Genomic DNA, 27,017 nt, shown 5'->3' with positions numbered 1-27,017 from the left:
AACAGCCAGTGGTCGTGGTACACATCGGTACAAACAACATAGGTAAAAAAAAGGGATGAGGTCCTAAAAGCAGAATACAGGGAGCTAGGAAGGAAGTTAAGAAATCGGACCTCGAAGGTAGTGATCTCAGGATTACTACCGGTGCCACGTGCTAGTCAGAGTAGAAATGACAGGATATATACGATGAATACGTGACTGAAGGGATGCTGTCAGGGGGAGGGTTTCAGATTCCTGGGGCATTGGGACCGGTTCTGGGGGAGGTGGGACCTGTACAAACTGGAATGGTTCCACGTGGGCAGGACTGGAACTGATGTCCTCGGGGGGGTATTTGCTAGAGCAGTTGTAGAGAGTTTAAACTAATGTGGCAGGGGGATGGGAAACGATGCAGGAAGTCGGAAGGTAGTAAAACAAGGGCAGGAACAAACGGCAGTAAGGGGGAAAGTGTAAGGCAGAGAAGCCATAGTCAAAAATCATAAAGGGCGAATAGTACAAGGTACAGTGACTGAGGGGAGCTCAGTGAATAGGCCCAGTAATACTAAAAGGAATAAAACGGGAAGTAAAAACATAAATGGAAAGCAAGGCGGCAGGTTGTTACATGAATATATGGGTTCAACGACAAGGAAAATTAGGAGAAAAGTTAAGAGGATAAATAACTTAGGAGAGGGTACTGATTAAGGTGTTAAGATTCAAAGCAGAGGTATAAAAGCCAACATAAGTGTACTTTACCTGAATGCTCGTAGTATTTGGAATAAGGTAAATAAGTTGATGGCGCAAATCATCGTGAATGACTATGATTTAGTGGCCATTACAGAAACATGGTTAAAGGATGGTTACGACTGGGAGTTAAATATCCAAGGGTATCAAACTATTCGGAAGGACAGAGTGGATGGTAAAGGAGGTGGTGTAGCTCTGTTATTTAAGGATGACATCCAGGCAATAGTAAGGGATGACATCGGTGCTTTGGGGGATATGGTTGAATCCATTTGGGTGGAAATCAGAAATAGTAAGGTGAAAAAGTCACTGATAGGAGTCGTCTATAGGCCACCAAATAGTAACATTATGGTGGGGCAGGCAATAAACAAAGAAATAACTGATGCATGTAGAAATGGCACAGCAGTTATCATGGGGGATTTTAATCTACATGTCGATTGGTTTAACCAGGTCGGTCAAGGCAGCCTTAAGGAGGAGTTTTTACAATGTATCCGCGATAGTTTCCTAGAACAGTATGTAATGGAACCTACGAGGGAACAAGCAGTCCTAGATCTGGTCCTGTGTAATGAGACAGGATTGATTCATGATCTCATCGTTAGGGATCCTCTCGGAAGGAGCGATCATAATATGGTGGAATTTAAAATACAGATGGAGGGTGAGAAGGTAAAATCAAACACTAGTGTTTTGTGCTTAAACAAAGGAGATTACAATGGGATGAGAGAAGAACTAGCTAAGGTAGACTGGGAGCAAAGACTTTATGGTGAAACAGTTGAGGAACAGTGGAGAACCTTCCAAGCGATTTTTCACAGTGCTCAGCAAAGGTTTATACCAACAAAAAGGAAGGATGGTAGAAAGAAGGAAAATCGACCGTGGATATCTAAGGAAATAAGGGAGAGTATCAAATTCAAGGAAAAAGCATACAAAGTGGCAAAGATTAGTGGGAGACTAGAGTACTGGGAAATCATTAGGGGGCAACAGAAAGCTACTAAAAAAGCTATAAAGAAGAGTAAGATAGATTATGAGAGTAAACTTGCTCAGAATATAAAAACAGACAGTAAAAGCTTCTACATATATATAAAACAAAAAAGAGTGGCTAAGGTAAATATTGGTCCTTTAGAGGATGAGAAGGGAGATTTAAAAATGGGAGATGAGGAAATGGCTGAGGAACTGAACAGGTTTTTTGGGTCGGTCTTGACAGTGGAAGACACAAATAACATGCCAGTAACTGATGGAAATGAGGCTATGACAAGTGAGGACCTTGAGATGATTGTTATCACTAAGGGAGTAGTGATGGGCAAGCTAATGGGGCTAAAGGTAGACAAGTCTACTGACCCTGGTGGAATGCATCCCAGAGTTCTAAAAGAGATGGCTAGGGAAATTGCAAATGCACTAGCGGTAATTTACCAAAATTCACTGGACTCTGGGGTGGTCCCGGCGGATTGGAAATTAGCAAACGTGACACCACTGTTTAAAAAAGGAGGTAGGCAGAAAGCGGGTAATTATTGGCCAGTGAGCTTAACTTCGGTAGTAGGGAAGATCCTGAAATCTATCGTCAAGGAAGAAATAGCGAGGCATCTGGATGGAAATTGTCCCATTGGGCAGACGCAGCATGGGTTCATAAAGGGCAGGTCGTGCTTAACTAATTTAGTGGAATTTTCTGAGGACATTATCCGTGCAGTAGATAACGGGGAGCCAATGGATGTGGTATAGCTGGATTTCCAAAAAGCCTTTGACAAGGTGCCACACAAAAGATTGCTGCATAAGATAAAGATACATGGCATTAATGGTAAAGTAGACGGCATGGATAGAGGATTGGTTAATTAATAGAAAGCAAAGAGTGAGGATTAATGGGTGTTTCTCTGGTTGGCAATCAGTAGCTAGTGGTGACCCCCAGGGATCAGTGCTGGACCCACAACTGTTCACAATTTACATTGATAATTTGGAGTTGGGGACGAAGTGCAATGTTTCCAAGTTTGCAGACGACACCAGGATGAGTGGAAAAGCAAAAAATGCAGAGGATACCGGAAGTCTGCAGAGGGATTTGGATAGGTTAAGTGAATGGGCTAGGGTCAGACAGATGGAATACAATATTGACAAATGTGAGGTTATCCATTTTGGTAGGAATAATAGCAAAAGGGGTTATTATTTAAATGATAAAATATTAAAACATGCTGCTGTGCAGAGAGACCTGGGTGTGCTAGTGCATGAGTCGCAAAAAGTTGGTTTTCAGGTGCAACAGATGATTAAGAAGGCAAATGGAGTTCTGTCCTTCATTGCTAGAGGGATGGAGTTTAAGACTAGGGAGGTTATGCTGCAATTGAATAAGGTGTTAGTGAGGCCACACCTGGAGTATTGTGTTCAATTTTGGTCTCCTTACCTGAGAAAGGACATACTGGCACTGGAGGGTGTGCAGAGAAGATTCACTAGGTTAATCCCAGAGCTGAAGGAGTTGGATTACGAGGAGAGGTTGAGTAGACTGGGACTGTACCCGTTGGAATTTAGAAGGATGAGGAGGGAATCTTATAGAAACATATAAGATTATGAAGGGAATAGATAGGATAGATGCAGTCAGGTTGTTTCCACTGGTTGAGGAAAGCAGAACTAGGGGGCATAGCCTCAAAATAAGGGGAAGTAGATTTAGGACTGAGTTTAGGAGGAACTTCTTCGCCCAAAGAGTTGTGAATCTATGGAATTCCTTGCCCAGTGAAGTAGTTGAGGCTCCTTCATGAAATGTTTTTAAGATAAAGTTAGATAGTTTTTTGAAGAATAAAGGGATTAAGGGCCGGTGTTCGGGCCGGAAAGTAGAGCTGAGTCCAAAAAGGATCAGCCATGATCTCATTGAATGGTGGAGCAGGCTCGAGGGGCCTGAAGGCCTACTCCTGCTTCTAGTTCTTATGTTCTGATGTTCAATTATGCTCTGGCTACAATTTAGCACAACAAAGGACCAAATCTGAAATCTCCATAGATCAGCTTTTTCTTTTATAAATTTAGAGTGCCAAATCAATTTTTTCCAATTAAGGGGCAGTTTAGCGTGGCCAATGCACCTAGCCTGCACATCTTTGGGTTGTGGGGGCGAAACCCATGCAAACGGATCAGCTTTTTAATGAATAAACTAGTCAAACCATCCGGTTAATTCTCCAATGGGTTTTCCGATTGAACATTACACAGCAAAAGACTGGCAAAACAAAATATATAATGGCCATTTATGCCATATATCTGGAGTCACAGCAAGGCGGTGGTAGATCCTCTGTGGAATTCCCACAGCTCTATTTGCATTGAGGGAATGGAGCATATGGAGAGAGGTTTCTTCTCTCTTGAGCTCTCAGTTCATTCGGATGCCTGGACGAAATGGCGACAAAGTTGGTGTCTTTATTTTTGTTTCTTTAATTATTTCACGGGATGTGGGCGTGGCTGGCAAGGCTAGCATTTTTTGTCCATTCTGAAGTGCCCCTGAACTGAGTGCCTTGCGAGGTAATTTCGGAGTCTGCCACCTGGCTGTTTGTCTGGAGTCGCATGGAGGCCAGACCAGATCAGGGTGGCAGATTTCCTCAAGAAAATTAGCAACCAAATGGGCTTTTCCGACAACCGATTGTAGTCTCATGACCGGGATTACTGAGACGAGCTTCATTTCCTGCATTTTATTAATTGAATTCAAGTTCCACCAGCTGCTATGACGGGATTTGTACCTGGGCTTACGCTATCAAGAAAGTCATAAGAAATATAAAAGCATCTTGTTTCAGTGATTAACTATGACATCCATCGACTGTTATTGCTCCTTTACATCTAATTTGAAACTCAATAATGAGGGCTGAAAATCCAGTGTAGCTGCATGGATGCAGCTTAGACACACCCAGATGCGTGGCAAAATTTGGTTTAACTCTATCTACAAGTTTGCTGATGACATGACCGTAGTGGGTTGGATACAGGAGGGAGATAGCGAACAGAGCGGAGTGGTGTAACGAAAACAATGCCAGTAAAACTAAAGATCTGGTCATTGACTTCAGGAAGTAAAGTACTGTACACACCCCTGTCTGCATCAACGGGACCGAGGTGGAGATGGTTGACAGCTTCAAATTACTAGGTGCGCATATCACCAAACATCTGTCCTGGTCCATCCACGTTGACGCTACCACTTAGAAAGCACAACAGCGCATTTACCTCCTCAGGAAACTAAGGAAACTTTGCATGTCCACAGTGACTCTTACCAACTTCCACAGGTGCACCATTGAAAATATCTTATCTGGCGACATCATAGCCTGCTATGGCAACTACTCGGCCCAAGACCGCAAGAAACTTCATAGAGCCACAAACACAGCCCAGTCTATCACACAAACCTGCCACCCATCCATTGATCTGATCTACACCTCCCACTGCCTTGGGAAAGGGGCAGCAAAATCAAAGACCCCTCCCACCTGGCTTACTCACTTTTCCAACTTCTTCCATGGGGCAGGAGATACAAAAGGCTGAGAACACGCACGGACAGACTCAAAAACAGCTTCTTCCCCGCTGTTACCAGACTCCTAAACGACCATCATTATGGACTGACCTGATTAATACTACACACCTGTATGCTTCACCCGATGCCGGTGTCTGGGCATTTACGTTGTGTACCTTGTGTTGCCCTATTATGTATTTTCTTTTCTTTTCATGTACTAAATGATCTGTTTGAACTGCAAGCAGAAAAATATTTTCACTAATAAACAAATCCAATCAATTTGCTTCAAAAAACCTCTGGCATTTACACCAGTGACCTTTCTTGGACTAAGGATGTTCCTTCTTTTCTGAAAATTTTGGCTTGAATTTTGTCATGTGGGTTTGCAGTCCCAATTTCGGCCTCAATTCCGGGTCAGGATGCCGAGCACAAACTTCCCAGAGTTAGCGAATTATGAATCACCTCTGACCATCCTGTCTAATTAAGGACGGTGGGAAGACCAGAGACGTTGAACATACAATTGAGGGGTTGGCAGTCTCACCAGGAGAGGTGAGCAATGTGGGAGATGAGGAAGACTTGGAGGGCATTCTCAAGATGAACGTGCGGATGAAGGCTTCCTTCTTCAGCTGAAATGAAAGAGACAACAGGATGCAGGGAGAGCCCATCCAGAAAAATGCCTGCAGCTGTTCCAGAAACCCTTTGAGATTGTGCTCCCCTGACACACCATTTAATGCAGCCTGTGGTATTTCATTGCTCTCCCAGCGAGAAGCCGTCACAAAAGAGCTGAAAGCCCCAAAGCATGGCAGTGTGGGTGGGTGGCGAGGGCACTCCAATGGTGAGAGGTTGCTGTGGCCTTCGAAATATAGCCCCTTGGTAGTCAAATTGGCTGCCCTCGTCCATGGACTTTTGTATTAAATTCACAGAGGCAGAAGTCCCTTCACCAGAATTCCTTTTATTTACAAAACCAACAGCCGAACAACCAGGTGCATTCAGCTTGCTGTCTACACTGGGAGTGTAGAGGATCTGACACTCCCTGTTATATACGCAGAAAGGGGTTCCCTGATTGGGCCACTAATCAGGGAACTCATATTCTAATTGGTCAATCTCAAAGGCCTGGCCTAAATCATTACAACCCCCCCCCCCCCCCCCCCCGGGGGATTAATGGCTGGGGATTAATGGCTAGGCGCCAGGTGAGCGCCTGAGGGATAGTTTGCCCGTTTCCCCCGGCGGCAGGGGCACAGCTGCAGCATCATCCATTGTGTCCATGTCCGGGTCCGATGTCCTCACCAGTGGTGTCGGAGGGGCGTGAATAGTTTATCGGGGAGGACTCTCCACAGTCCTCGATATGCTGGTCTGAGTTAGCTCTGGGTGAGGAAATGAATCGGAGGCCCGCACCTGGTCCAGGTGTTTTTTAATTACAAGGCTTCCCACACGTATCTCATTTGACACAGGTCCTGTCCTGGCCTTGACTGTTCCTGCTATCCATGTGTGGCCATTGGCATAATTTCTGGCCCATTCCTTTTCTCCTGCGTTGAACTGCCTTTCTCGGCGAATGTTACCGTGGCCCCTGCATTGGGTCTTTTGGTGTCACTCTACTCTTCCGCCTAAATTTGGGACTGGTAGACTCAACCTGGTTCGGAGTCATCTAACCATGGGTAGCTCCACCGGTGCTATTCCCGTTGTGGCATGTGGGGTTGTCCTGTAGTCAAATAGCCAGCGTGACAGTTTGGTGTCTAATGATGCTGCTGACTGTTTTTTCAACCTGCCTTTTAAGGTCTGGACGGCTCTCTCCGCCAAACCATTCGATGCTGGATGGTATGGTGCCTTCCTTATGTGCCAAATGCCATTTGAATTCATGAATTTTGTGAAGTCCTGGCTGGTGAAATTCGATCCATTATCCGAAACTAATACCTCCGGGATACCATGGGCGGGATTCTCCCCTACCCGGCAGGGCAGGGGGTCCCGGCGGGACGGAGTGGCGTGAATCCTCTGCACCTTCAGTGGCTAGGCCCACCCTGGAGTGGTTTGCACTGCACCGGCCGGCGGGGAAGGGGCTTGGCGCCACGCCAACCTGCGCCAAAGGGCCTCCACGGCCGGCGCGAGTTGGCGCATGAGCGGGAGCGCCAGCGTGTGCTGGCGTCATCCCAGCGCATGCGCGGGAGGGTTCGTCTCCGCATCGGCCATCGTGGAGGACCGCAGCGGCCGATGCGGAGGAATAGAGTGCTCCCATAGCACAGGCGCCGGATCGGTGGGTCCCGATCGCGGGCCAGGCCACCATGGGGGCACCTCCCGAGGCCAGATCCCCCCGAGCCCTCTCGAGAACCCCGGAGGCCGCCCACGGAGCTGGGTCCCGCCGGTAGGGACCAACCTTGATTTACGCCAGCGGGACCCTCGTTAAACGGGCGGGACTTCAGCCCATCGTGGCCCAGATAATTCAGGCGGCCCCGGGGCCCATTGAGTCGCGCAGGTCCCCGCCATTCTCCGAGGCGGGCGGCGCGATTCACGCCGACCCCCGGCAATTCTCCGACCCGGCGGGGGGGTCAGAGAATCCCACCCCAGGTGTTGCAAACGAGGCGCAAAGTTTTTCGATAGTAGCTGTTGTATTTGCAGAGTTCATTTTGTACACATCCAGCCATTTGTAATGGGCGTCTACTATTCCAAAAAACATTGAAACCATGAATGGGCCTGCAAAATCGACATGAAGTCCCGACCATGGTCTACCTGTCCATTCCCATGGGTGCGGCGGGCTGCCAGTGGCCCCTTCTGCGCTTGTTGGCATTCTAGGCACCGACCTACCAATGCCGCTCTGTCTGTGTCCAGGCCCGGCACCAGATATAGCTCCTAGCCAGCATCTTCATTTTTGAGACTCCAGGGGCCCATGATGTAGTTCAGCCAGTAAGGCATGACGGCCTTGACTTGGAACTAAAACTCGAGCCCCCCATAGCAGTATCCGGCCTTCCACAGTGATCTGCTATCTTCTGCTCCAGTAAGGATGGGATTCCGCCTGGTCCGGTCTTTCCACCTCCCCCGTTAGCACCATGTGTTTTACTTTTGATAAAACTGGGTCCTTTTGAGTCCACAAACGAATGTTCTGCGCTGCACTGGATGGGTGTCCAGAAAATGTAATGTCATCAGTTTCCTCTATTCTGGGTACTAATGGTGGGGTGTCCGGTAATGGCAGCCTGCTTAATGCATCGGCGTTTGCCACCCAGGTTCCCCGCCGATGCTCCAATTGATACTGGTAAGCCACCAGTAATAGGGCCCAGCATTGGATCCAGGCCGAAGCTATTGGTGCCACCACTTTGTCTTCTTTCAGCAAACCCAGCAATGGGTCTGTTTTCCTTGGAGAGAGGAAAGCTGAGAGGAGACTTGATCAAGGTATTCAAAATCCTGAGTTGCATGGACAGGATAATTAGTGAGAAACTGCTCCCACTCAAGAGAGCATCATGAACTAGTGTACAGATTTAAAATAATTGGCAAAAGGAATAAAAGTGAAGCAAGGAAAATTCTTTTCACCCAGAGGTTGGTTGCAACCTTCCTGAGAGGGTGATAGAGGCAGGTTCGATTGAGGCATTCAAAAGGGAATTGGATTGCTTTCTGTGCAAGGTTATGGGAATAAGACAGGGGAGGGAGATTTGGCAAAATGATCCTACAGAGAGCCAGTGCAGACTCAATGGGCCGAATGGCCATCCCCTGCTCTGCAAAGATTCTGTGGAGTGGACTGCTTACTTGTTTCCCAGCTTGCTCCTGGGAAATCCGCTGGGAGACAGGAAGGCACCAGGGATTCTTCCTGATGCAGTTTTTCCCCATTTCCCTTCAGCACCTGTTCCCATCCCCCCATCTCCAAAGCCATTTCCACAGGACCAGGAAAAGACTGCCCATTCTTTCCCCACTCTTGGGACTTACAACTACATTTCCACTTTACTGACTTGCTGGCGTTGCAGAAATTGCAGTTAGGATGATATCTGTCTTGTGCTAGCTGACTACCTCCTCTCCCTTGAAAGCATCACCTTGTGTTTCTCAAGGGAAACAGAAAGATAAGCAGATGATAGATAGGGTCAATAGAAAATGAAATGTACTTAAGAAAGGAGATTTTGAAGAAACAAAGGGACAGGAAGAATTTCGCTTACATGTGGAGTTGTGCAAATCAAATTATGGCAATAAATATTCATGTTATCTTAACATATTTCAAGCATTAAAAAGTACGATTAATATCGAGAAAATGTGCCACTGTAATTTATCCATTCGTTTTGGATTTCTTTATTTCTCAATGTGCAAAATGACAATATAATTTAATGAAAAGCTCAGGCATTAAATCATTGAAGTTCTAATTACTGTTGGATTCATTCCCACTGGTCAGAGCAAATGACACTGCAGCAGATGGAGAGACTTCACACTTCACTAATGGGTTAGTGTTGCCTGCTGCAGCCTGAACTTCCTAACCAATAGGGAAGGATCTTATCATGGATTAAAATGTATTATTTCCTTTCATTCACGTCTGCAAACAGTGGAGAGAGGCTGCCTGTGAACTTACTTTTATTTTGTTAAATGCTGTTTTCATGATGCGCGGTTGATTAAATTGGAGGAGCATGCTGGGGAATAAAATCAAGTTAATAGCGGTTCGAGGTGGAAGTAAATTTCAAAAACAGCACTGAAAAATAATATCTTGTTACTGTAATTATGTTTGAGCAACTCACGCCCTGTGTAAGCACAAAGCTTACTCCTGGAACATTCCTATCCTTCAAGGACTTATCATGCGCATTAAGCAAACACAATGAATACTCTCCAAATCATTTCTGGATATTGGAATTTTCTGAATTATGGAAATACATTAGAATACCGAACTACAATGAAAATGAAATGAAAATTGCTTATTGTCACAAGTCGGCTTCAATGAAGTTATTGTGAAAAGCCCTTAGTCGCCACATTCCAGCGCCTGTTTGGGGAGGCTGGTACGGGAATTGAACCGTGCTGCTGGCCTGCCTTGGTCTGCTTTTAAAAGCCAGATATTTAGCCCAGTGTGCTAAACCAATGAAAGCACCGTTGTTCTAATTATTTACCTGAATAATGAAACAGTGATTAATAATAATAATCTTTATTGTCACAAGTAGGCATACATTAACACTGCAATGAAGTTACTGTGAAAAGTCCCTAGTCGCCGCATTCCGGTGCCTGTTCGGGTCCATGGAGGGAGAATTCAGAATGTCCACATTATCTAACAGCCCGTCTTTCAGGAGTTGCGGGAGGAAACCGGAGCACCTGGAGGAAACCCACATAAGCACGGGGAGAACGTGTAGACTCCACACAAACAATGACTCAAGCCAAGAATTGAACCTGGGACCCTGGCACTGTGAGGCAACAGTGCTAACCACTGTGCTACCGTGCTGCCACATTATAGAGAAGGAACAACAATCGTTTACTCAGGAATGTTTCCGCTCCCAAAGCCCTGGGCGGGATTCTCAGGCCTCGTCCATGGCAGCATCCATTACAAGCGAGAAAGGAAAATGCGGCGTTCCAGCCCAAATTCCATTCACTCTCAGCGGCACTGGAGAATCCCAGCCACGAACGAGGCCGAAAGATTTCAGCCCCTGTTCAAAAATTATGCGGGTGACGTCAAAACAATTCTGGACAACTGGGGTTTCCAAACAGTAGATTTCCAGACCACAGAGGTTATAGCATAATATGGAACACCTCAACATTTCATTCGTAGTGTTCCTTAAAGTCGGGTTTCATAGATGGGATCAGAATCTGTGAACATGTTAACACAGGGGCTGGTTTAGCACAGGGCTAAAGAGCTGGCCTTTAAAGCAGACCAAGGCAGGCCAGCAGCATGGTTCAATTCCCATACCAGCCTCCCTGAATAGGTGCCGGAATGTGGCGACTAGGGGCTTTTCACAGTAACTTCATTTGAAGTCTACTTGTGACAATAAGCAAATTTCATGAAATTTCATTTCATTTCATGTACCAGCTCTGAATGGGGTGGCTTGATGAGCCAAAAGACTTTTCCCACTCTAGTCTTCTGAGAGAGAATTTCAACTGAGTCCTCCCATCACAACTTTAGCGGAAACCTCAGAGAAATTGACATGAATGGCATTTTCCCTCGGATCCTACTGACCCAATGTTGGGAGATTGTGGTATATAAATCTCAGCTGTATGTTACTTCTGTTGTATTCTAGGCGTTGACTGAATCTAGGTAGTTACCATGACCTTTTCCACTTGAGGGACCCCTGTTCGATTCCCAGCTTGGGTCACTGTCTGTGCGGAGTCTGTACGTTCTCCCCATGTCTGCGTGGGTTTCCTCCCACAAGTCTCGAAAGACGTGCTGTTAGGTGAATTGGACATTCTGAATTCTCCCTCAGTGTACCCGAATCGGCGCCGGAATGTGGTGACCAGGGGATATTCACAGTAATTTCATTGCAGTGTTAATGTAAGCCTACTTGTGACATTATAAAAACGTCTCTCTGTATTTTTCCAAAAAATATTGATCTCAAATTATCTGCCCGATAGTAATCTAACTTAAAATAAGGAGACCAAATAAGGAGCCTTCAATTCATGTAAAAAGAACTGTAACTGGAATTAAGCAATCCTGACAGCAGATTGCCTAACTATGGCAGCGTCATAGAATTTATCATAGAATTTACAGTGCAGAAGGAGGCCATTCGGCCCATCGAGTCTGCACCGGCTCTTGGAAAGAGCACCCGACCCAAGCCCACACCTCCACCTTATCCCCATAACCCAGTAACCCCACCCAACACTAAGGGCAACTTTGGATACTAAGGGTAATTTAGCATGGCCAATCCACCTAACCTGCACATCTTTGGACTGTGGGAGGAAACCGGAGCACACGGAGGAAACCCACGCACACACGGGGAGAATGTGCAGACTCCGCACAGACAGTGACCCAAGCCGGGAATCGAACCTGGGACCCTGGAGCTGTGAAGCAACTGTGCTAGCCACAATGCTACCGTGCTGCCCTTCGTGTTGTCCGTCATGACAGAGTGCTTCAACATTTAATAAGGATATTTACTGTCAGGTAGAGGTGGAGATGGGAAGAGAAAAGTAAAAATTTAACAATTATTATGGAGGCATGAAATTGTGGACTCGAATTTTGTGATCAATGGTGAAGCAAGGGCACTTACTGCTGACTTTCAAGTAAAATGCCCCCTTCCCTGCATCATCCCCATAACCTTGCACAGAAAGGGTTATTCCAGCCTCATTTGACCCGGAGTCACAACACAGGTGATATTAGATGTTCTCTGAATACCCGTGGCTTTGGTTGAGTTAAATTGATCACAGTCACCAAGTTGTAAAATTTAGACATGAGTAACCTTTCATTATTAACAGCAATTATAATCAAATAGGCAAAGATACAACTGGCTATCTGATTCCCAACCCTACCACCCTTCTAACTACCCCCACTCTCACACACACACAGACAAACAGCACAGAAGTAAAGAAAATATAATAAAATAAAAGGATAAGAATCTTTGATTCAGATGGATGTCTTCCAGTTAGTTTCTTTCTCAAGGTAAGGCCTTCAGTGGTTACTTTCTTTTCCTTCAACTTGTAATGATCCTTATTGCAGACTCTCAGAGGCAGCAGGCAACCGGCAGCAGAGGAAGGGAGAAAGCACAGCTCCTCTTCCTGCGAGAGCCCAGAGGCTTTTGGCAGGTTCTCTCTGAAAAAAACACCCGGCAGGAACCAATCGCTGACTATTGTCAGGAAGAACACTGTCGCTGGCCAACACACCAGTTGCCAGTTCGCCAAGCAAACTGGCTTCCTCTGAAATTGGTTTCTCCGACTCACTCTGCCCCAATGAATCTACTTCTCCTTTCCAAAATACAAAACCTAGGAACACACTGGGTGGGATTTTCCACTCCCGCGCTGAAGTGCCCACACCGTCGTGAACGCCGTCGAGGTTCACGACGGCGCGAAACGGCCCCTATCCCAACCGATTCAGGGCCCGATAATGGGCTAGGAGCGGGGCCGCGTCATTTACACGCGCCAGGCCTTGTCGCCACATAAAGGCGGCACCGCACACATGACGCGGCCGGCGCCGCATAACTGGCGTCACCCGCGCATGCGTGGTTTCCGTCCTCTCCGAGTCCGCCCCACAAGAAGATGTCAGATGGATCTTGCGGGGCTGTGTAAGAAAGGAGGTCCTCCTTCAGAGAGGACGATCCGACGATCGGTGGGCACCGATCGCGGGCCAGACCCCATTTGAGGCCCCCCCGGTGCGGGATCCCCCCTCGCAGGCCGCCCCCCCAGCGTTCCCGCGCTGTTCCCGCCGGCAGCGACCAGGTGTGGACGGCGCCGGGGGGAACCCGCCGTTTTGGCCTGGCCGCTCGGCCCATCCGGGCCTGAGAATAGCAGGGGTGCCGGAGAATCGCGATTTTGGGTGTCTCGGGCGATTCTCCGGCCTGCGCCGTGCGGAACTCGACGGGGCCGATCTCGCCGCTTGGGAGAATCGCGGGAGGGTGTCGGACCGGCGTCGCGGGAAAATTCGGCGACCCACGCAATTCTCCCAACCGGCGCGGGAGTGGAGAATCCCGCCCACTATCCTGGAAGCAACTCTTCTGCTAGGGGCAGCACAGTGGCACAGTGGTTAGCATTGCTGCCTCACGGCGCCGAGGTCCCAGGTTCGATCCCGGCTCTGGGTCACTGTCTGTGTGGAGTTTGCACATTATCCCCGTGTTTGCGTGAGTTTTTGCGAGGATTGAACCCGGGTCCTTGGCACTGTGTGGCAGCAGTGTTAACCACTGTGCCACTGATATGTGGACCATTCTGTTGTCATGGAGAATTTTGACATGTGATAAATAGAAAATTATTCTTTCAGGCCCAATGAGACTGTTTAGCAGTAATTATGAATTTAATGTGCTATTATAAACACAGATATAGCTTACCCAACAAGAACTTTCAAGGGGTTTTATTGTGAGTCTAAGGGTTGAATAATATGTGGCCTGTATCACGCCCGGACAGGTGTCTTATTAGGTGCGATGATGTTGAGTTGCGACATCAACATGCTGGATGGTGATAATGTGCCAGACAGGCAGCCGGAGAAATCAGGAGCCCACCCACCTTATTCAAGTTGATTCAGATTGGATTGTAAAGCTTATTCAAGGTGCAACTGACTGCAATACTACATGCTGCGAGCAACGGCGTGCTCAGAGGATGTGAAGCACAGCAGGTGGGCATCTCGTTTTTTTGTACAAAATGATTGCAAGGGCAGTTTTGAAGGCAGCAGGGGAGCCATTTGTTTGATGTCAGTTTTCTGGCTGTTGTGTGAGCTGATATTACTGTGGTTTGAGCATAGACTCTGCTGTTCTAGGGCTTCAGTGAGCCAGCAGAAATGTGAAGTTGGTGCCACATCTTCACCTTCCCCTGTTTGGTTGTAAGAATATGAGGATACTGGTCACCATGGGAGAATTATCCAGTGAAGAGGAGAGGAGGAGGAGTAAAAGGTGAAAGAGATTGAGAAGAAGAACGAGAAGGCCGGCTGGCCAGAGACAGGGTGCACTCATGGTGCATGAGGGAGGCAGACCTGCACTGGAGCAAGTAGCTGATGAAAGCATGATGCTACAACCATGGAAGCATTGAGTAAGGACTTATGCTGCCAATCAAGGGTGTAGATGGAGAATGAGGTACCTGAGAATTCCTGAGACACCATTCCACAGGAGACTCAGGCTCTCTGGAGTCACAGTGACCTCTCTCTGTGAGATGCTGACCGGGGGGGGGGGGGGGTGGGGGGGGGGGGGGGTAGCTTTGAAGTGCGTGGCTGGTCGCCCAACACCAGTTGCCACCAAGGTAACAGTTGCACTGCATTTCTTTGCGACTAGATCCTTTCAGGCAGCCTGTGGAGACCCCAGTGGCAGAATGCAGCCTGTTGCACACCACGGCATTTAAGTTAGCATCGCCCCCCCCCCCCCCCTCCCCCCGGGGTTTCCTGGCTGCCGCACTGCCCAAGCTTGTGGGGAATTTAGGGGTGCTTTGGATTCGGCTGTGGGTGGGGTCCACCCTGTCCATGCAGGTAATGCGCAGTCGGGAACGTAGGCCTGGGCGTTGCGGGAGGCTACATCTAGGGAGTGCGCTAGTTTCCGTGGCTCTTTAAGCCCTAGCGTGTCGTTTTCCAGCAGTCGCTGGCGGATTTTAGAGGACAGCATGCCCGCAACAAAAGCATCCCGTATTAAGAGATCGGTGAGTTCATTGACTGAGACTTGTGGACAATTACAGTTTTTACCTAACATTAACAATGCGCGGTAAAAATCGTCCAGTGATTCCCCTGGGATCTGCCATCTGGTAGCTAAAAGATGCCAAGCGTATACCTGATTCATAGTGCGGACGTAGTGCTCTTTTAACAAAGTCATTGCGTCCTCGAAACCGTCCGAGTCTTCGATAAGCGTGTAGATTTCTGGGCTCACCCTTGAGTGGAGGACTTGCATTTTCTGTTCCTCCGTGGGGGTAGTCAGGGGCGCCCCGATGTACCCGTTGAAACGTGCCAGCCAATGTTTAAAAGTTGCTGCTTCATTTGCCGCGTGGGTGTTGATTTGTAGACACTCTGGCTTGATGCGGAGAGCAGTCATTCTTCAATTTTGTTCATTAAATTGATGCATGATCAATCACTACTGAAGTGAGATCATAGTCCAATTGAAGGCTTTAATGAACAAGTAGTTACCCCAGCAACTTCGGTACAGAATGACTGCTGTGGGTGAAACACAGACTCTTATACTCCGCCTGCTGGGCGGAATCAGCAGGCAAGTTCCACCACTCATACTACAGTGTAAGGTCTCTCCCACCTCGGTACCGCGATACCCCTAATAGAGCCTACCACAAGTCTTTACTAATGTAATGTTCCGAAAGGCAGGATAATGCATTCCATTTTCCAGGGACCGCCACAATTAATGAGAATAAGCTAGAGGCTTTGCAGAGACTTCAGGTTTCCCCAGGGTTCGGAAACCAATAGATTGCACTCACATTACCATTAAGGCTCCAACATGCCATTCCATCTACATTTATTAACAGGAAAGCCGATCACCCTCTTTAAGTGTCCAGTTGCTACGTGGCCACCATAGAAGAGTTATTCAGGTCTGCAATATAAACCCGAGCAGCCGCCACAACTCCTACATTCTCTGGAACTGCCAGGTGCCAGATATGTTTAGTGGATCTGATGTCCTGGATGGTTGGCTTCTGCCTGACAGGGACTACTCTTTGAAAAAATGGCTCCTAACACCAGTGAGGGCCCCTAGACCAGATGTGGAGAGAAGCTGTAACGACAGCGACAGCACCACAAGAGTCGTCATTAAGCAAACAACTGGGCTGCGAAAAATAAGGTTCTGATGCATGGACAGATCAGGATTAACACTTCAGCACACTACATCCAGAGTTTCACTGATGGCTGTTGTGTGCAGTGCTTTGCAGGACCTCACTATTCAGAGAGGTGGTGCCCAGGAGGAAGAGGAAACACAAGATAGCAGATATTCCGCTGACGATGAGGTGTTGAGGGAACACCCTGATGGAGAAGTGTAAGTGCCTGCACGGGAGCTCATGGATGACTATGGCACACGGGAGACGTTAGTAAGGCAGAGAATCCAGTCGATCAGGTATTGTTGACCTCTGAGATGACTGGACCACCTCTGACTCAACGGTATTCCATCTGCATGGCCAGCACACTCACCATCTCGATTCCTTGGCCATCGTCGGATCCTGGCCAACTTCCAAGACTCAAAATGCATGAATCTTTTCTCCAGGCATTTCGTAAATCAATTATAGATCAAAGCAACCTCTGCAGGAGGGGTAAGAAATAGATGGTTTATGAACAAATGACTAATGGCCTCGCCAAGAAGTACATGAAGAAAATACACCCATATGACTCGGTTTGTGACAACTGTGGATTTTTACAATTATTTTCTGCGTGCGCCAGCGCAATGTTCCCCCATCGCTTTGGAGAGAGGCCACTGATCTGCTGACCTCTTCTCCCTTTTGCCATGAAGATTTTGGTGGGTGTCCTCTGTGTGGCTCAGGCTTTGAGGGTCCTGACACCTCAAAAGAGTGGCAGGAGGAGCTTCTTTTGAACTTTAGAAAGGTCCCTGTTATGTCTTTGCATTAACTCTTATTAGCTCTAGGGAAGCTCTGTTGTATTAATGTATTCATGGTGAAAAGTTTAGAACAGATGTGCGAGGCACGTTTTTTACACAGAGGGGGGTAAAGAAATGCTGCCTGATAGCGGCATTTAAGGGGCATCTAACCAAAAAAATGAATAGGGTAGGAATGGAAGGGTATGGATCCGTAAGTGCAGACGGTTTTAGTTTAGGCAGGTACCATGATCGGCGCTGGCTTGGAGGGCCGAAGGGCCTGTTCCTGTGCTGTATTGTTCTTTGTTCTTTGTATTCATCAGGCTTGATGCCATACGTCCTGGAGCAGTCAACAGAGAGAGATGAAAAACCGTGTAGGAGCTAACACATTGAAAGTAAAGCTGCGTTGTTTTAAACCTCCGTGCTCCCCATTGTCACATCTCCGAAACACATTTTCAGGTCACCCTTCGGCCTTCTCTGTTCTAAAAAAATTTGCTGTGGATTTCTGCAGTAAAAGCCAGAAACCAGGACCATGAATAAACCACAGTGTAAAGTTTGCAGTGATGCAGAGAGGAAACTGTGCCAGAGGGAGTCGGATGTGAAGGGAGTTGGGTGTAGATTGAGTTGGGAATAAGGTTCACATGAGAATTTTGTGCAGAAAGGGAAATAGGTGGGATTTCTTCTACCTTATTTCAGCCTCCAGTAGTTGTTGAAGGCACAAGACATAAATACTTTTGTGAGGGCCACGAAGAATCCAGCACGAGTTGAAGGATAGAAAGAAATAACATTTATTTACATTAACATATATATATAACAGCAGCAGCAACTCCTTTGCTGCTCCTCTCCTCTAGCCGGTTCCAAACTGGCCAGCTTTATTTATGCAGGGAATCTGCTAACGATTTCTCCGCCCCCCTCATTGGGGCAGCTCATACTCCCAAAGGATTGTGGGATTGCCATTAGTCCCCAGCCAGTGGTAAGCAGGCAGGTTATAACATCCCTCCCACCAAAAGTCCAAGGAATCCACCGAAGACCCTGGCGAAGGGGGACGTCGGACTCGTTTTGCCGCAGGCCGGACACCATTTGTACGAGGCGCTGGATCGGGCGGCGTATAACAAAACAGGAGAATGGCGCTTCCTCGATGAACGGCGTAACGTTGTACATCCACGGCCCGTGGACCCGAGGAGCCCCCTCTGAGGCGTCCTGTGTCTCCATCTCGGAGTCGGAGTCTGCTGCCTCCGTCATCTCGGCGTCTCTATCTCCACGAGGTTCTGCAACGACCTGCGCAGGCTTTGAGTGCGGCACCAGAGGAAGATTGTGAGGAATACATTCCACTGTGTCTGGTCTCTGTGGCTGTAGAAATCAGCTCCGGGGGTGGGGAATCTTTGGAACGGATGGTCTTCTGGACCGAACGTGGTCTCAAATGCTTGCGCTGGAGACGACCCTGGGCTTGCACCTGGTAAGAAATAGGGCCCGTTTTGCAAAGGATTATGCCAGGGACCCACTGGGCACCACCAGCAAAATCGGAACGAAAACTGGGTCACCGGGTGCAAACTGCCGACTCGGCCGATGCCGAGAAAAAACATGTCCCTGCCATTCTTGTGTGCGGCGTACCTTTGCGCCAATATCCGGGAAAACCATACTAAGGCGAGTGCGAAGTCTCCAGCCCATTAGGAGTTCCGCAGGAGCTACCCCAGTCCCAGCATGTGGGGTGGTCCTATCTGAAAACAAAAAACGAGCCAGTCTCGTGTCCATCGACCCGGAAGACTGCTTCTTTAGGCCTCATTTGAATGTCTGCCAACCCATTTGAAGCCGGGTGGTATGGGGCGGATATGGCATATGCCGTTCATCTTCATGAACCTCGCAAACTCCTCATTTGTGAACGGAATGCCGTTTTCCGTGACCAGCACCTCGGGGAGGCCATGCACACTGCAAGACAAACGCGCCTTCTCGATTGTTGCGCAGGACATTGTGCCTACCATCTTATGCATCTCTAACCATTTAGACTGGGCATTGATTAATAGAAGGAACATGGATTCTTGAAAAGGGCCGGCGAAATCCGCATGCAAGCGCGCCCAAGGCCGTCCTGGCCATTCCCAGTGATGTAGGGGCGCGGCCGGCGGAAGCTTCTGATGCTCCTGGCAATCGGAGCAGTTTTGGGCCACCTTCTCAATGTCGGTGTCGAGGCCTGTCCACCAGACATAACTCCGGGCCAACATTTTCATTTTGGTCACACCCGGATGCCCATTGTGCAAGTCTCTTAGTATCAGCTCCTGTCCTTTTTCCGGGACAATCACACGCGTCCCCCACAAGAGGATGCCATGTTCCACGCTAAATTCTGACAGCTTGTAGGAAATTACCCGCAACTCGCCTGGGAGCTGTCTATGCTGCCCCCATACAGGACTATGTGCCAAACCTTTGACAGGACTGGCTCCGTCTGGGTCCACTCACCGACCTGTGATGCCGTGACAGGCAAGGTGTCCATAAAAGTTAGGGTTGCAAACACCTCACCGGTCGTGGGGGTCGACATGGGGCTGGTCGATAAAGGCAATCAGCTCACTGCTTCGGTTTGCGCTCCAGAGAATACTCGTAGGCAGCGAGCAACAAAGCCCAGCACTGGATCCGTGCGGAAGTAATGGCCGGTATTGGTTTACCCTCTCAGAAAAGTCCCAGCAGAGGCTTATGATGAGTCACGATAGTGAAGTGGCGGCCATACACATACTGGTGGAAGCGTTTCACTGCAAAGACCACCGCCAGGCCCTCCTTCCCGATCTGCGCGTATTTCTTTTCCGCTGCAGTCAATATGCAGGAGGCGAAAGCTATCGGCCGCTCCGCCCCGTTATTGAAGCCTACTTGTGACAATAAGCGATTTGCATTTCATTTCATTTTCATTTCATCTTGTGGGACAGGACAGCCCCAATACCATATGGGGATGCATCACATATGATGAGCAAAGGCTTTCCAGGATCATAGTTGGTTAGTAACCCAGACAACGCCAATTGTTGTTTTACCCGCCGGAAAGCGGTTTCTTGCGGCTGAGTGTGATTCTTCTTTAGCAGAAGGTGCAACGGGGCCACCGTAGTTGCCAGATTGGGGAGGAACTTCCCGTAATAGTTTGCGAGGCCGAGAAAAGAGCGAAGATGCGAAGATTCAGTCAGGACGGGGCCCTGTTGAATTACGCGCACCTTTTCTGCGACGGGGTGCAAACCTTCGCGGTCCACCCGATAAACCAGGCAAACTACTTCCTTCGCCTGAAAGACGCACTTTGTGCAACGTAAATGGACTCCAGCCTCTGAAAAGCGTCTAAGGACAGCCTCCAAATTTTCCAAATGTTCCTGTTCCGACGTCCCTGTAATCAAAACGTCATCTAAGTAGACAGCTACACACGGTAAACCTCTCAAAATGCCCTCCATGACGTGTTGAAAAATAGCGCAGGCAGAGGATACCCAAAGGGCAACCGTGTCTATTCATACAGGCCCCGGTGTGTATTAATCATTACATATAGCCGGGAGACAGGGTCCAGCTCCAACGGGCAATACGATAGCATTGTGGATAGCACCATTGCTTCACAGCTCCAGGGTCTCAGGTTCGATTCCGGCTTGGGTCACTGTCTGTGCGGAGTCTGCACATCCTCCCCGTGTGTGCGTGGGTTTCCTCCGGGTGCTCCGGTTTCCTCCCACAGTCCAAAGATGTGCAGGTTAGGTGGATTGGCCATGATAAATTGCCCTTAGTGTCCAAAATTGCCCTTAGTGTTGGGAGTGGGTTGCTGGGTTATGGGGATAGGGTGGAGGTGTTGACCTTGTGTAGGGTGCTCTTTCCAAGAGCCGGTGCAGACTCGATGGGCCGAATGGCCTCCTTCTGCACTGTAAATTCTATGATAAACTGTAGGTAGGCATGACTCATGTCTAATTTCGTGAACGAGAGTCTGCCTGCAAGCTTCGCGTAGAGATCCTCTATGCAAGGCATTGGATATCGGTCAAGCCGGGAAGCCATATTCACTGTAAGTTTATAGTCGCTGCACAAGCAAACTATGGCTTCTGGCTTCATTACAGGTACAATTGGTGCTGCCCAGTCAGCGAAATGGACGGGCCTGATAATACCCAAACGAGTGAGCTCCCCTTCTACCTTCTTGAGCAAGGTGTAAGGCACCGGGCACGCCCGGAAATAGCGCGGTGTGGATCCTGGTTTAGAACATAGAACATAGAAAATACAGCACAGAACAGGCCCTTCAGCCCACGATGTTGTGCCGAACCTTTGTCCTAGATTAATCATAGATTATCATTGAATTTACAGTGCAGAAGGAGGCCATTCGGCCCTTTGAGTCTGCACCGGCTCTTGGAAAGAGCACCCTACCCAAACTCAACACCTTCACCCAACACCAAGGGCAATTTGGACATTAAGGGCAATTTATCATTGGCCAATTCACCTAACCCGCACATCTTTGGATTGTGGGAGGAAACCGGAGCACCCGGAGGAAACCCACGCAGACACGGGGAGGACGTGCAGACTCCGCACAGTCAGTGACCCAAGCCGGAATCGAACCTGGGACCCTGGAGCTGTGAAGCAATTGTGCTATCCACAATGCTACCGTGCTGCCCTTGAGAACAAATAAATCTACACTATATCATTTAACCGTAATCCATGTACCTATCCAATAGCTGCTTGAAGGTCCCTAATGTTTCCGACTCAACTACTTCCACAGGCACTGCATTCCATGCCCCCACTACTCTCTGGGTAAAGAACCTACCTCTGATATCCCTCCTATATCTTCCACCTTTCACCTTAAATTTATGTCCCCTTGTAATGGTTTGTTCCATCCGGGGAAAAAGTCTCTGACCGTCCACTCTATCCACTCCCCTGACCATCTTATAAACCTCTATCAAGTCGCCCCCCATCCTTCTCCGTTCCAATGAGAAAAGGCCCAGCACCCTCAACCTTTCCTCGTAAGACCTACTCTCCATTCCAGGCAACATCCCGGCAAATCTTCTCTGCACCCCCTCCAAAGCTTCCACATCCTTCCTAAAATGAGGCGACCAGAACTGTACACAGTACTCCAAATGTGGCCCTACCAAAGTTCTGTACAGCTGCATCATCACCTCACGGCTCTTAAATTCAATCCCTCTGTTAATGAACGCGAGCACACCATAGGCCTTCTTCACAGCTCTATCCACTTGAGTGGCAACTTTCAAAGATGTATGAACATAGACCCCAAGATCTCTCTGCTCCTCCACATTGCCAAGAACTCTACCGTTAACCCTGTATTCCGCATTCATATTTGTCCTTCCAAAATGGACAACCTCACACTTTTCAGGGTTAAACTCCATCTGCCACTTCTCAGCCCAGCTCTGCATCCTATCTATGTCTCTTTGCAGCCGACAACAGCCCTCCTTACTATCCACAACTCCACCAATCTTCGTATCGTCTGCAAATTTACTGACCCACCCTTCAACTCCCTCATCCAAGTCATTAATGAAAATCACAAACAGCAGAGGACCCAGAACTGATCCCTGCGGTACGCCACTGGTAACTGGGATCCAGGCTGAATATTTGCCATCCACCACCACTCTCTGACTTCTATCGGCTAGCCAGTTCGTTATCCAACTGGCCACATTTCCCACTATCCCATGCCTCCTTACTTTCTGCATAAGCCTACCATGGGGAACTTTATCAAATGCCTTACTAAAATCCATGTACACTACATCCACTGCTTTACCTTCATCCACATGCTTGGTCACCTCCTCAAAGAATTCAATAAGATTTGTAAGGCAAGACCTACCCCTCACAAATCCGTGCTGACTATCCCTAATCAAGCAGTGTCTTTCCAGATGCTCAGAAATCCTCTCCTTCAGTACCCTTTCCATTACTTTGCCTACCACCGAAGTAAGACTAACTGGCCTGTAATTCCCAGGGTTATCCCTAGTCCCTTTTTTGAACAGGGGCACGACATTCGCCACTCTCCAATCCCCTGGTACCACCCCTGTTGACAGTGAGGACGAAAAGATCATTGCCAACGGCTCTGCAATTTCATCTCTTGCTTCCCATAGAATCCTTGGATATATCCCGTCAGGCCCGGGGGACTTGTCTATCCTCAAGTTTTTCAAAATGCCCAACACATCTTCCTTCCTAACAAGTATTTCCTCGAGCTTACCAATCTGTTTCACACTGTCCTCGCCAACAATATCGCCCCTCTCATTTGTAAATACAGAAGAAAAGTACTCGTTCAATACCTCTCCTATCTCTTCAGACTCAATACACAATCTCCCGCTACTGTCCTTGATCGGACCTACCCTCGCTCTAGTCATTCTCATATTTCTTACATATGTGTAAAAGGCCTTGGGGTTTTCCTTGATCCTACCCGCCAAAGATTGTTCATGCCCTCTCTTAGCTCTCCTAATCCCTTTCTTCAGTTCCCTCCTGGCTATCTTGTATCCCTCCAATGCCCTGTCCGAACCTTGTTTCCTCAGCCTTACATAAGTCTCCTTTTTCCTCTTAACAAGACATTCAACCTCTCTTGTCAACCATGGTTCCCTCACTCGACCATCTCTTCCCTGCCTGACAGGGACATACATATCAAGGACACGTAGCACCTGTTCCTTGAACAAGTTCCACATTTCACTTGTGTCCTTCCCTGCCAGCCTATGTTCCCAACTTATGCACTTCAATTCTTGTCTGACAACATCGTATTTACCCTTCCCCCAATTGTAAACCTTGCCCTGTTGCACGTACCTACCCCTCTCCATTACTAAAGTGAAAGTCACAGAATTGTGGTCACTATCTCCAAAATGCTCCCCCACTAACAAATCTATCACTTGCCCTGGCTCATTACCCAGTACTAAATCCAATATTGCCCCTCCTCTGGTCGGACAATCTACATACTGCGTTAGAAAAGCTTCCTGGACACACTGTACAAACACCACCCCATCCAAACTATTTGATCTAAAGAGTTTCCACTCAATATTTGGGAAGTTAAAGTCGCCCATGACTACTACCCTTGATTTGGATACGGGCTACAGCCCCTTTTATTTTCCCCAAACCGGGCTGGAATACATCTGGGTACAGTCCTAGCACCTCAGTCAAGCCTCCAGAAACTATTTGGAGGATGTGCTGCCACTGCAGCCGCAAATGGCGCAACCAGTCCCGATCCAACAGGCTGGGCCCGTGGCCGCGCACCACACTAAGTGGGAAACGCCCCTCCTGGCGTCCATAAACAACAGGGGTCATCGTAGTTCCTGCAATATCCAATGGTTCCACCGTATAGGTGGCCAACCTAGCCTGTGTGTCGGTTATTGTAAGGGTCTGTATACCCTGCTTCATGCGGTCGAATGTCCTCTGGGCAATCACGGAGACCGCTGCACCAGTGTCCAACTCCATCTCAAGCGGGTGACCATTGACCGCACTGTCACCTTAATGGGGGCCATACGGGGAGCTGCCACACAATGCAGCTGCAGGCAGTCATCCTCCGTCTCCACGTCCTTGGGAGTAGTTGCCGCAAGTTCATCCAAATGGAAGTTACGGCCCCTGGGCTCGCCACAGTTTCTGTCGGAACGATGGCCTGGCGCCCCCAGGACCAGCGTCTGCGACGGGGTCGGCGCCTACAAGTCTGACACGGACATGGCTCCTCATCCATTGGTTCTGGAGAAGGCTCCCTTCGGGGAGGACTGTCCGACGGTGACTGGCGTCGATCCGGACATCGCCTTGCCCAAGGTACCGCAGGGGTGCGGTGGGACGCTTTTGGACGAAAGGGGTTGCGCCCCAAGGCATGCACCTCCATTCCCTGTCGCTCCTGCACTCCCCGTTCTGCATTCTCTCTGGACAATACTATTTGAATGGCCTGCTGAAAAGTCAATGTTGGTTCAGCTAACAACTTTCTCTGGGTGGCCGAATTGTTAATACCGCAAACCAAACGGTCGCGTAACATTTCTGACAAGGTCTCACCATAGTCACAATACTCTGCAATCCTGCACAGCCTGGATAGAAAATCTGCAAGGGATTCTCCTGGGGTCCTCTCAGCGGTATTAAACCGGTCACGCTGGACTATCGTGGGCGGGGTTGGGTAAAAATGTTGCCCCACTAAGTTCATCAAACGTTTTGGTGTCCGGCGCAGCTGGGTACATAAGGCTCCTAATCACCCCAAACGTATGAGGGCCGCAGGCGGTGAGCAATATGACCACCTGGCGCTCCTTTTCGGTGATGTTGTTTGCCCGGAAATAGTAATGCATCCGTTGTGCGTACTGGTTCCAGCTTTCCAGCGCAGCGTCAAAAACATCCAAACGTCCATACAGAGGCATGGTGTAATAGAAAACAACTTCCAACCTGTATCCAACAAAAATCCAGGGAGGTGGCTTCAGCAGGGTAGACAGCTATTCATTTTAACCCTCGTCGCCAGTTTTGTGAGGGCCACGAAGAATCCAGCACGAGTTAAAGGATAGAAAGAAATAACATTTATTTACAATAACATATATATACAACAGCAGCAGCAACTCCTTGCTGCTCACTCTCCTCTAGCCGGTTCCAAACTGGCCAGCTTTATTTATGCAGGGAATCTGCTAATGATTTCTCCGCCCCCCTCATTGGGGAAGCTCATACTCCCAAAGGATTGTGGGATTGCCATTAGTCCCCAGCCAGTTGTAAGCAGAAAGGTTATAACAAATACATAGATACATAGAAGATAGGAGCAGGAGGAGGCTTTTTGGCCCTTCGAGACTGGTCCGCCATTCATCACGATCATAGCTGATCATCCAACTCAATAGCCTAATCCTGCTTTCTCCCCAGAGCCTTTGATCCCATTCTCCCCAAGTGCCATATCCAGCCGCCTCTTGAATATATTCAAAGTTTTAGCATCAACTACGTCCTGTGGTAATGAGTTCCACAGGCTCACCACTCTTTGTGTGAAGAAATGTCTCCTTATCTCTGTCCGAAATGGTTTACCCTGAATCCTCAGGCTGTGACCCCTGGTTCTGGACACACCCATCATTGGTAACATCTTCCCTGCATCTACCCTGTCTAGCCCTGTTAGATTTTTATAAGTCTCTATGAGATCCCCCCTCATTCTTCAGAATTCCAGCGAGAACAATCCCAACCTAGTCAATCTCTCCTCATATGACAGTCCCGCCATCCCTGGAATCAGTCTGGTAAACCTTTGCTGCTCTCCCTCGAGAGCAAGAATATCCTTCCTCAGAGAAGGAGACCAAAACTGCACACAATACTCCAAGTGTGGCCTCACCAAGGCCCTGTACAATTGCAGCAACACATCCCTGCTTCTATACTCAAAACCTCTTGCAATGAAGGCCAACATACCATTAGCCTTCTTTACCGCTGCACACTCCCCTCTCCCAATTTACAACCATGCAGGTAGTAATCTGCCTTCTTGTTTTTGCTTCCAAAATGAATAACCTCACACTTATCCAAATTATACTGCATCTGCCATTGATTTGCCCACTCGCCCAACCTGTCCAGATCTTGCTGTACGATCCCTGCATCCTTGTCACAATTCACCCTCCCACCTAATTTGGTATCATCTGCAAACTTTGAGATGTTACATTTTGTTCCCTCATCCATATCATTAATATATATTGTGAAGATGCTTCCCAGAAGCAGAGGGTAACCTAAAGACAGCAATGAGAGTTTGAAGTATAGGGACGTTGGAGAGGATGTGTGTGTGTGTGTGTGCGGGTGGAGGGGGTGGAGAGGGGGGTGGGTGGGAGGAGTGAATCCTGACTTCTGAGTGTTCCAAAGAAAATGAAAAAGTGACAGAACAGCAAGGAAGATAAGTGATTAATTGGTTTGCAACCAGTTTCTCTGCCCGAAAT

The sequence above is a fragment of the Scyliorhinus torazame genome, chromosome 9, assembly GCF_047496885.1.
Source record: "Scyliorhinus torazame isolate Kashiwa2021f chromosome 9, sScyTor2.1, whole genome shotgun sequence".
Classification (NCBI taxonomy): Eukaryota; Metazoa; Chordata; class Chondrichthyes; order Carcharhiniformes; family Scyliorhinidae; genus Scyliorhinus; species Scyliorhinus torazame.
This window is presented reverse-complemented; position numbering follows the sequence as displayed.